The following is a 12,549-nucleotide window of genomic DNA, read 5'->3' as shown; positions in this document are numbered from 1 at the left end:
GTTATAGAAATATTTCGTAGAAACAGACATTATCTTGTATGGCAATGCTGAGAGAGAGAATGCTGATCATATTGGTTGGAATTTACTTTTATATCATTATAAGGACTGAATTTCAAAGCACTTCCTTTTATCACATAAATATTTCACACACTGTTCAATGAAAATGTTTTATAAATTTTGTATTGTCACACTTTGCACGAATAATAAGTAATAATTCTGAAAAGAGAATAAAAAATGAGTTTTCTGAAACACTGACATAAAGAGAAGTAAGAAAAGAAAGCAAAGCGCCTCGCAGTGATTTATTTCAGACCATCGTTTGTAGCGGAGCCAGAGCAGAGTCAAGTTATTCGCTGCGAGGTAAGAAGTTTTTGTAGGGTCTAAAGAAACATATTTGACAGAATATTAGGAACGGTTTTCACTCAGTGAAATTCATGTAAATTCAAAAGAAGCGTTTTAGTTATAGGACACATTTAAGTTAGTAACAATTAGTCATATTGAGTATGTTTGTGGATACAATCTAATTTACTGTCAGATACACTTCAGATTAATTAAAACCTCGTTTCTATAAAGTAATTTCCATAAAGAAGTTGATGTTCAAAAGTAGGGTAGGTACTAAACTCTGGATCTGAATCTGTAATCAGTAGTTTAGGAATGAGACACTTTTCATAGTTCGTTAGCGAGAAATTGAGGTAAAACGCAGTCTCGGCGTACAGCTTCCATCTATACAGGTAACTCTCAAAGTCACTGAACTTGTTGGCGAATTTGTTATTCAGAGGAGTTGCGGCTATGGGTTCCACGGACACGAACAGAAATAGAAATAGTAAAACTAACAGTGAGACATGAGTATTTAACGCGAAACCATTCAAAAAGGAGAGTTCCTGAGCGGCCGATACAGGGATGGATGTCGCAAATTACTAGGCGAGACAAGAAGGGAAACGCATGTGTCAAGGGGAAGGTTGGAGAGAGATACGTAAATGTGACTGTAAAGGAAGTGAAATGAAGGTCTGTCAACAAAATGGATGGTAAACAGTCGATGGAGGTTGATTGTTGAAATCGGGGTTATGATGAAGAGGGAGTCTACAACCTAATGGAGGACATATCTATTACGCTAAAAATAGCAATGCGTGGAAAAATCTAGAAGAAGTTTTTAGCTAGCATCTAGTGCCAAATGGCAGTGGGCAGAATCTTACATCATATTTTTTGTGGAAACTAGTTTGCGAAACACGGATGAAGATGCGTACTACAATTTTAAACATGGCTGTGAGCCAGAAACCGTACAAGAATGTGATTTGTATAATACACCCAACCGGTTGCAACAAGATTTATCTCGATCTGGTTTTAACACCGACTCTGGGTGTCTTCACCAGAAAAACCAAACACAATTACCTATACACAATTACAAAACTGTTCATATTGAGGAAAACCAAGAATAGATGGTTATTATACCATACAAATTTATGAATTGCCTATACTCACATGAAGTGACAGATGAACACAAATCGTGTAGCCGTTACTCTAGGAATTCTTTCATACCCCAGATATGTAGATGATATTTTGGTTATTTACAGAGGGTCTAGTAACGGCATTGATCACCTCTTGAAAATCTTTAACGAATTTCACGAAAGAAATTACTTTGACGCGTCCGTTGAAAACGAACTCCCTCCGTTAATTATTTGGATCTAACTTTACCAACAGTTGATATCAAAATTTCTTTCTTTCGCAAAGAAAGCTGCACTGATTAAGTAGAACCGTCCTGCTCAACACACCTTTATTCCCACAACAATGCCTTTTTTCATTCTTCCATCAACAGAGTTGTTTCCACTCTTTTACCTAATGAAAACCTCGATCTGAGATTAATTTGATTAAAGCTATCGCAGTCAATAATGGATTCGAAGCAACCATAGTGGACATGTATTCAAAAATAAAACTAACAATACAATCATCACTCTTTGCACTTGGCCAAATAACAAAAGTAATGAAAAGAAAGGTAATTTCTACATCATTTCTATGGCCTGATATTCCAGGATCCAGCGTCTCCTATAAAACAAATACGATCGTAAAGCAACATTTTCTGCTAACACGACTTTGAGAAATAGTCTTATTCATAATGTGAAACTAGAGCATTCTCCCTTACAAAAATCAAGAGTCTATAAAATTAGCTGTGACACAGTTCCAGCCTGTTACATAGGACAGAACGAGTAACTCCTGTTAGATTTAAAGAACAGTTCTTAGGAAGAAAGGTACAAATATACATAACTAATCCTTTGCCGATCATTTATTAATTACTGGCCATAGTCCTAAGGAAGTTTATGACTTAGCATCCTGCCCACAGGAAAGAAAGGCTTCAGACTTAGTTTCATAACGAACCAGAAGTTTTCGAACACCTTTCTCTCAATGACGGTTTCATTCTGAATGAATAGTTGCAGCTACGTAGTAATATTTTCTTTAATGTTAGAAAGACCTTACTTAGAAACACCTAGAGGTGAGTTTCTAAATAAAATATTGTCTTCTTCTCTCCTTTTCATTTATTATATTGGAATTCGTTTTCACACCAAGTGTATAGAATAACTGCTATTGCATTGTCCTGTAAAGAATGTTTATTTTGCATAATACTGGCTGTTGACTTGCAAGATGAACACTTATATGCTATTTGAAATCCTTTCGTTAATGTAAGCAGCTCATTTCTTCGATTGTTAATAGACCCCGCGAGTTGTTTCGCGTGCACGTTGTGGCAACTTCAGCCTCCGAGCCTCTTAGTCTGATGTCACCTCCAGTGAATGTTTTCTCTTACAGCTCTTGCGGCATACAGTGCAGGTATAATTTTTACTGACAAGTATCACTGTTATGCCAGTCTCAATACCTGTAACGTTTATAAATTATTAAATATGATTTTGGGAAGTTATTTCGTATAACGGGAGCACCTCGTACATTTCTTTGTATTAATGGCCTCATAATCTGTTATAGGTTACTGGTTTTGGTTTTTCTGATGAAGATACGCATAGTCGGTGTCGAAACCGGGTAAGGTTAAATCTTATTGCAACTGGTTGACTGCATTATACGAATCAATGTGTACTAGACAAATATTTTCATTTGAGGCCTGCAATAGAGCATAATAAAATGTCAAAATGTTACTTGAAGTTCTGAGTTATAAGCTGCAGCAATCACGACATCATATTTTCCAACCGCAGCTAACACGCACATTCATCTACAGGGTGTAACAGAAATGTATGGCACGAATTGCAGGATACATTCCTCACACGTAGACGAAGAAATTACTTTATACGAACATGGGTGTGAAAACTCGTTGTTTCCATATTGCAACTCATTTTCTCCACACACGAACAGAATGCAGCAGCATACCATATGTAACTTTTTCTTGCAGGTGATGTTCAATATGCCCTAAATGGGCGTTGATACATGCATTAGTCCGCTATAGTAGTGAATCTCGGCTGCGCTGTTGTATCCCAGGAGCATTGCGTATCGCGAAGCGTTCCACATACGGACATGGAAACTCTGAACATCTTGTACTGGGGTCCTACACTCATGAGCTATCAGATGCCCCCAAAAATAAAAGTCGAGTGGGTTTAAGTGCGCAGAGAGTAGAGACCAGGCAAATGGTCCGTATCTACCTTTCCATCAGTCACCGAATCTGTTATTTACAAGCCGACGGACGTTAACACAAAAATGAGGAGATGACCCATCGTGCGAGAAAGATATCTTTTGTTCCACAGCTAAAGGCACGTCTGCCAACGGATCAGGTAGGAAATCTTCTACGAAATTGTGATAACTTTGTCTGTTGAATCTGGGAGAAAGGAAATGAGGCCGTACCGAACAGAAACCAACAATGCGGGCCCAAAGTTTGACAGAAAATCTTTGTTGATGAGTTTCTTCAACAGTTGCGTCAGGACTGGCATCTGCCCACACCGGCCAGTTGCGAAAATTTACAACCTAATCCCTTCGAAACGACGCCTCAGCTGTGGACAGCACCGTTGCACTATATTTAGGTTTGACATTTTGTTGAAGAAACCTTTCGCAGAAGAGCACTCGTGCAGGAAGGTCAGCCGCTGACAGTGCCTGTAAATTGTACGGACACAACTGGTCTTCGTGTAAGACTCGCCAGACAGTCGTGTGCTCGACATCCAGTGCTGCAGCTGCACGCCTCGTACCGTCACTAGGGTCGTCGTCAAACGCACGAGGAAATGCCGCCTCCCGTGCGGTGTCCTCGTCGTCCTAGGCCGCCCCCGGTCGCGAGTATCAGGCTTAAGGCCCTGTGCTCCCTAAGCCGAAGACCGATGCCTTCAAAAGTTATCCTTCGTCCCGGAATTCTCTGCCGGTAGGAACGTTAAGCGCGAGCGCCATTGCCGTTAGCTAATTCGTACATCAAGTGGGCATCTGCATTTGTGTAGAGTGCCGTTGCACGAGCCACCTCTGTGTAGTAACCCGTAGGCTTGCTTCGCTCGTACTGACCGCTGAAGCGGTTGATGTTGCCTGTAAACGAGCAATGGCGCACGCCGCATGGTAACAGGGACATGTGAAACAAAACACTGGCGGTACACAACGTAACCAGACGTCACCGAGAGTGCGTGTTCCCTCTGATTGTAGTTTTCGGTGATCCCCTGATTAATGAGTTGGAGAAAATGAGTAGTAATACGGAAACAAAGGGTTTACAGACCCATTTCACATAACATAATTTCTTTGTCTACGTGTGAGGAATGTGTCCTGCAATTTGTGCCGCACATTTTTGCTACACCCTGTATATCCTGACGGCCACACACACACACACACACACACACACACACACACACACACACACAAGATTCACTTGTTTAACGTTTTACATGCATCACCTCCCGGTGCATTGCAGTTTGTGGCATATGCATCCCCACAACAAAAATTACGTTTATGAAGTAGAGTCTGCGTGGGGAATAATAATTTACTTCATACAGGAAGGTAAGAACGCCGACATCTGCTGTCCTACCAGATGTTTAGAACCCACAGTCTCAGGTCTCCCATCACTGTTTAAACGCCTTAAGCCAACACCACAAACCAACATCATAGCCGATAGCAGTTCGCAATACAGGCTCCAACCAGTAAACCCCCGATTCTTTAAAAAATCAAAATCTCTTGTATAAAAAAGTTTGGCTAAGTGTTATCATTATCAAACAATTGCTGAGTATAGTGTGGGTAATTTGCTCACTCTTTCAAGCAAAAGCCAGTTTCACGCACATCTCAGTCTTTGTTACATCTCCAGGCCTATGCGTCGTACGATGACATAGTGCGAGGCGCCGGGGTGGAGAAGAGTTTGTACCTCTATAATTCTGACGAATTTTGCATGAGAACGACACATGCACTCGACCCCTCCTTACCTACCACCTAATTAATTATGCGCACAACGGTAACGAAGGAAAATGATGGTGGAGCCTGCTAGTTGGTGAAATAAGGACTGCACACTCACAATAATTTAATAAAATTCGTAATCTACTCAGAAAGAAAAAAAAGAACTTTATCATAAACAACAGGGAATGGGATTCTGCATATATCTACGAAATGATATGCGGCTTAAATATTACAGTGAGATTTATTATACATCAGAACATAAAGGCACATGATTATTGACGCAAACAGCGGGTTAAAGGATAAGGTATTCTGAACTATTATGCGAATAAGAGTTGGCTCGAGAACAAGGGCTCCTACTCTCTGTGATGCAATAGCTTGACGAGAATGACTGGAGGTCCTAATCAATCAAATATTACTCTCTCGACTATACTGCAGTATCGTGATTAGTAGTGAGAGCTCACATGGGATCACAAAAAGAAACAAGCAAGGTGGACTTGCGGCAAAGCGAGCGCGCGTGCTGCTGAGGACTTCAGTATAAAACTGATAAGGTCCTACAATGCCAGAGCTGCAAAATACTTTACCAATCCCGAAATTTATAGCAGGTCGTCGGTAGGCAGCTTTCTGATTATGTAGGCGCCGACTTCTGGTGTGCAGAAACTCTGTTTCAACCCCTGGCCTCGAAGGCTGTCCGAGAATTCAACGTTCTGCCGAAAAAATGTGCGACTGTGTGGCAAGACCGTCCGACTCCGACGAAGATCAGATCCCGAACCCCCTGCGCCCGCGCAACGCAAGAGGGATGTCAACATTGCTCAACTCCCTACTCTCCTAGAAAACTGTGAATCCCCGACACTGCCCCAGAACATCATTCGCGCCAATAGCGACCGTTCCCTCCAATTTCGTGCAGGGCATTATGACGTCAACTAGCCTCAGTTTAAGTTGACCAATCGTGCCTCTGCTATTCAGCTGAGGGCACTGAACTTGCCGTTTGATCGGCTACGAAAACAACCTGCCTAGACCACCGGCCATGCGGCGCCAGACAGTCGCATCCAGCAGGGCACGGTCCACAAATATTCTCAGAACGAAGGTCGTTTGGCCCTGCATACAAAAGGCGAAACTCGACCGACGTCAGTCGTTCAGCCAGGTGCTTAAGCGTATTGTACGAACCCCTCAGAATTCGGGGAAGTGCAGCCCCCAACCGGAAACGCAGTGTGCCGCGTCCTCCGATGCTCGCCTCGCACAGGCCACACAGGGAAGTAACCCAACATGCATAGGAGACAAGTGAAAAGTATTTTTGAGCTCTCAGTACAACTACTCTCATTACAATAACCTTATTCGGTCTGTTACCACCGTGCAATGACATAAAACATTAATAAAATTGATGAAAATGAGAGGCGACATGCAAAAGAGGGCATGAAACGTCTCAATAATTTTACAAGTGCGTACAGTGGTATATATGTACACTGTCTGGTAAATACGCTGTGTTCGTAAAGAAGTAATAAATTAATATGTCATGTATGACGCGGCAGTTTTACTGAATGAAAAGCGAGAAAGTAGTAAACGGTGAATTATTTTCCCTTTCATTCTTTTGTGTGGGTGTCTGCGAGAAAAAGTTTCATAGAGGTTTGAAATAGTGTATAAAGTATGTTGAAAGTAATTAAGGCTCCCATTCTCAGTTACGAGATGTATATTGTCTGGATACTGCTACACTGCCTCAAGTCGTAAACACAATTTCTAGACGCAATGTCAAACATAAAGATAAAATTATACCTGTTTATGAGTAGATTATGACAGTACTTAAAACTTTTAAATTCGATAAGTAACCCTACAGAATGTTAAAACTGAAAGTTTTGTTGTCTCTGACAGTCTTTAAACAGGCAACCTACCAAAGAAACTTTGCACCAATAACCCCGAACCATGAACCGGGTTAGCCGTTTACTAATAGACAGCTGTAGTAGCAATGGAACGGTCTACAACGTTTGTAAGCTTAGCTTGACTCTTGACACCTGCTGATCCTCGACGGTGGAGGTTTTACATGACTTTAAAATAAATTCGAGTTGCTTCTAAGATGGACATCAGTGAACGCTCAGCCTGCGCCAGAGAAGATTCGTTATGTGTCAGTAAATCTTCATAGTACAGAAGATCGCTAGTTTTAACTGGAATGTACGACTAGCTGGCGTTTAGTTTTTGGGCAGTCTGCAAATGAAGATGAGGAATGGAACAGGACAGCTCGGGTGACTGGAACAATAGGAACCTATGAGCGCGCCAGTGTAATGCGCTTACTGGGAGCTTTGGGGCGGTTGTCAGCCCGCCGGACAGCACATTAGTCACCAGGTTACAGGCGCACAGTGCTCACTTACCAACTCTGTAGGAGTGGCAGCAGGCACACCCCCTCACACACTGCCACACACGTATGTAGTGGTGCGTATACACCAGTCGGCTGTTTACAATCAGCGCAGTATTGTTAGTGTATCAACCTGGGCTGTCCAACCTGTCTACATGGACTGGTTTACCCTAGCAGCAGTGTAGGATGGGATAAGAACAGTGATCCTAAAGCCAGGAACGGAGGCGAGTGTCACACATTATCGGTGACAACGCGTATCAAACTCTACAGTAAGATTGAGTTTAACGTTCCGTCGACATCGAGGTCATTACAGACGGAGCACAATCTCGAATGCTGTCAAGGATGGGGAATGAAATCGGCCGTGCCTTTTCAAAGAAACCATTCCGTAATTTGCCTGGAGCGATTTAGAGAAATCACAGAAGACATAAATCTGGATGGCCGGGAACGGGTGTGTGAGCCGTCGTCCTCCCGAATGCGAATGCAGTATGCTAACCACAGCGCCATCTCGCTCGATAGTCTTGCCAGGAATCGCTGCCCTTAGTTTCCCTGTGAAGCCTGTCATGTTAACTGCATGCAACTGACATTTGGTGTTGAGTACCTCACAAAATGCCGTTCTCCCAGCGCGAGGAAAGTTTTACGTTGTCATTGAGCCAAACAAAGAAACTGCACAGTGACTGCCTGGGGGAGGGGCGTGTAGTGTGGTGCTGCGAGTGGTGATTTTCCTACTCTGACTGCCCAATGAGGAGTTCAATCAGCAGTTTGTGGAGGGAGTAGTCAAAGCCGGAGGCGGTTCTTCGATTAATGGCTATGCTTTTTGTAGCACGATTTGTGACCCCTTATTCAGGTTACCCTGAACCTGATTCACGTTGTTTACCTCAACATTATCGATGACCAGACGTCGACTTTCTTCAACACTTGCATGATGAGTGTGCTGCGATTATTTCCGTCTTCCGAGATAACAGCAGTTGCTCACATGGTTGCACGCACACGCTACTCGTTTGACAAACTTTCAGGCTCTGTGCTGCACCTCGACAGGCACGTTAAATCACGCGATCTTAAACCGATAGAATATTTTCTGGACCGTTTGGAACGAATGCCGGACATTTGCCACGCCGCACATTTGCCACGCCGGACATTTGCCACGCCGGACATTTGCCACACTTGCCCCTTTGCCAGGTAGCTTGAGTAGCGATCCCTCAGGTAAGGGACGCCCTTCCCCGCACTACCTCTGTCCGCTTTCAAACCGCCGTCTCCACATCTTACTCGATACCTTCTTCGACATCTGGGCCAAATACAGAGCTTCTTTTCCGAAATCGAAATATTTACAAATTTAGGAAAACGAAAGCAATACCGACGATTATGTCAGTATGTAATCAGTTCATCCAAGTAGAAATATAGATTCGTCTGTCTGTACGGTAGCTTCGTTTCACGCTTACTGATTGCGATAGAAACAGTCCATCGGCATGGGAGCAACAAGAAAGGAACGATGTAACGAGAATGCGAATGTACGCTAATCAATTCTTTATGATCACTGCATTTGTGCCTACTTTAATTACTACAACTGCATACCCAAAAGACAATAGGGAAAGAATAAATGGGTATGTGTATGTTTGAAAAGAAGAACGATATACTCCATATTAATTTACTCTCTAAAAATATTAGTTAATGAAGTGTATGTTCAAAACATAATTGAAAACACGTTCACTAAATATAGATAAGAACATATATGATTGACATGTCATTTAAAGTCGACTTACAATTTTAAAATGTTAGAAATAAGGAAATGAAGTAATACAGAATGCTATGCTTGTAACGTACGTTGTTGTTCTACATTGTTTAGCTCTGGTATTCACAGGATCACAGAGAAAGCATCTTAGGTTCTGGAGGGAAAAGCCGTAATTGTAATTATCTGCACTACAACAGAAACAAGAAGGACAACTTAAGGAAAAATAATGTAAGCTCACAATCGACTTTGAAGCAGATAGTTCCTGTGACTTAGTATGGGCAGATGTTATATTCGACAACCGGAATAAATTAATAACTGGCTCCTTTTACCGACCCCCTGTCTCAGATGAAACAGTTGCTGAACAGTTCAAATAAAACTTGAGTCTCATGACAAATAGGGTGCCGTCTTTCTAAGAGATACTCTCCAATCCTTCCAAACTATGTAAATTAAGACCATATGTGGCTTAAGTTCAAAGAAATAGTATCAACAGCACTCGAGATATTCATACCAAATAAATTAATAAGAGACGAAACTGATCGCCCATGGTACACAAAACACGACAGAAAGCTGTTGCAGGAGCACCGCAAAAGCCACGTATAATTTAGACGAAAGCAAAGTCTTCAAGATTGTCGAAGTTTTACTGAGGCTCGAAATTTGGTGCGGATTTCAATGCGAGATGCATTTAATAGTTTCCACAACGAAACTCGCTCTAGAAATGTGGCGGAAGATCCAAAGAGATACTGGTCCCATGTTAAGTAAACCTCCGGAAAGGCTGAGTAAGTACCTTTACTGCGGGACAGCAACGGTAATGTTACTAATGACAGTTCAACTAAAGTGGAGTTAGTAAATGCATTTTCCGAAATTCCTTCACCAAAGAAGACGAAGTAAATATTCCAGAATTCAAAATGAGAACAGCTGCAAACATAATTTAGAAGTAGATATCCCTGGTGTTGCAAAGCAACTGAAATTACACTGTCAGTGACAGAGGAAATGATCAAATATCTTTTCAAAAAGTCTCTGATGTATAAGAAAAGTAGGTCTAATACATTTGTTTCTGCTGTTCTTTAGTAACAATTAATTTTCAGTAGTAAGCTCCTTGCTTTTACTGACCTGTTTAAAGATAATCAACAATATAGTAAAAAATTTTAATTTTTAAAGGACAATATCTAAATGTACTTAAGTAGATTTACATCTACAATAAATGTTTGCAGCTAAACTTAAACAAAAAATATTTGAGGTGCCAAAATTGACAACCTTAGGATCAGATAAGTTTTGGGATGTCAATTTTAAGTGCAATTCAAAGGTTCAGTTCCTATTTTCTTTTACAAAAGCGTATACTATCAGCTTAACAAACCATGATATTTTAGGTGATAGTTGCGATTCTGAAGCTTCAGAAAATTATTTTAAAGCCCACAATTATTTAATAGTATAGCCATAATATTGGAAGGTAGAAAACAGTTATCTTAACGTGACAACAATAGGGATACTTTTGTGAGGCTTGAAACACTTCTTAATTTTTACTTTAAAGGCTGATTCGCATCACACTTTGCACAAGCTTTGGACCGTGAAGATGATAAATGACCATTTACCATTCCGGCGCGTGTAAAATCAGCCTAAACACGCTGAACTAATGTACACTCTATTTACAATTACAACTTAATATTAGCTTCAGTAATGCTACTCCAATGTCTTAATAATTTTATCTCAGTAAAACTGGCTCTGAGGACTATGGGACTTAACATCTGAGGTCATCAGTCCCCTAGAACTTAGAACTACTTAAACCTAACTAACCCAAGGACGTCACACACATCCATGCCCGAGGCAGGATTCGAACCTGCGACCGTAGCGGTCGCGCGGTTCCAGACTGTAGCGCCTAGAACCGCTCGGCCACTCCGGCCGGCCTTATCTTAGTAATCTGCGAGGACTCAGTGGTCTTAATAGGTTTTAATACATTATTTTTAACGTACTTTAGTCCAGTTTCTGAATATGGGCAATGGCTTTCAAGCAAGGCCTAATGTTGCCAGTCTCTTCATATTTTTTTTACGATTCTCTCTATCCTGTCGTCCAGCTTTAAGTACTTCTTTTCGTCTTCTTACCTTCAGGATTCATTTCCAATTTCATGTACATAAAGTTTGCGAGCTCTGCTTCCTTTTTCAAGCACTCCACCAAATAGTTGATTCTAGGGTGAGGGCTTCCAATAATACTATTTATTTTGTTGTGCCACCCTTCAACAGCATTCGTCGTTCGGTGCCTTTTTCCGTAACAGTCCCACATTTCTATTGCGATATCCTCATTCTCTGACCAGTTATCCACAAAGTAGTCAAAAAATTGAGAGAACCTTCCGTTATCAGAAGCTTCTGCATGAATCTCAATCCATCCACTGCTTAAGGGGCTCCGGAACGCCCTATACTTGCAATGTTAAAATAACGCTTATAAATTACATCTTTCCTCACAAAGTATTTGAGGTAGGAAGTTGAACTTTTTACAGATTATTTATTGGAATACGGGCTACAACTTAACACAGGGATTTTACAAAATTTTAGTTCAGTTATTAAAGACGATTTTTTTTCAATTGTAATGAAAATTCACAACTTTTTTGCAATTTTTTATTTATATATTCTAAAATATACAGTTTTTTGGAAAAAGGCTGTGTTAAATTATGCAGAAGGTACTGTGTAACATTTACTGAAAGTTTGAAACTAATATGTTTGGAAGATCCTTAGAAAATATGTAATTAGTATGAGAAAATAAAAGTTTTGGGAATCGAGCGACAAAGATTGGATTAACTTTTTAGTGCATTCCAGGTCCATAGGATGGATTATCTTCATCCTCTGCAAACTCCTCCTCCAGCTTCCTCTTGTTCCTCCTCCTGTTTACTCTTGCTTGTATTTCTAGACTCTTTACAGCCCTGTCTGCAGCCCGAAGGCGTTCCTTGTCTAAAGCAAGCATCGCTCGTACCATGTTAGAACCTATCTTCATTCCCATATTTCTAAATACCTTGCACCTTACAATGTTGCCTTCATTGAAAGTCGCAACAGCATCATACACACCAAAGTGAAGTGTTTCTATTCCAACAAATACAGTCTTGGGGATTCTCGACCATATAACACTATTTACACTTTCATTGGGGTTTTGAGTTTTTCCG

This window comes from Schistocerca nitens, chromosome 5, assembly GCF_023898315.1.
Source record: "Schistocerca nitens isolate TAMUIC-IGC-003100 chromosome 5, iqSchNite1.1, whole genome shotgun sequence".
Taxonomy (NCBI): Eukaryota; Metazoa; Arthropoda; class Insecta; order Orthoptera; family Acrididae; genus Schistocerca; species Schistocerca nitens.
Note: the sequence above shows the minus strand (reverse complement) of the source record.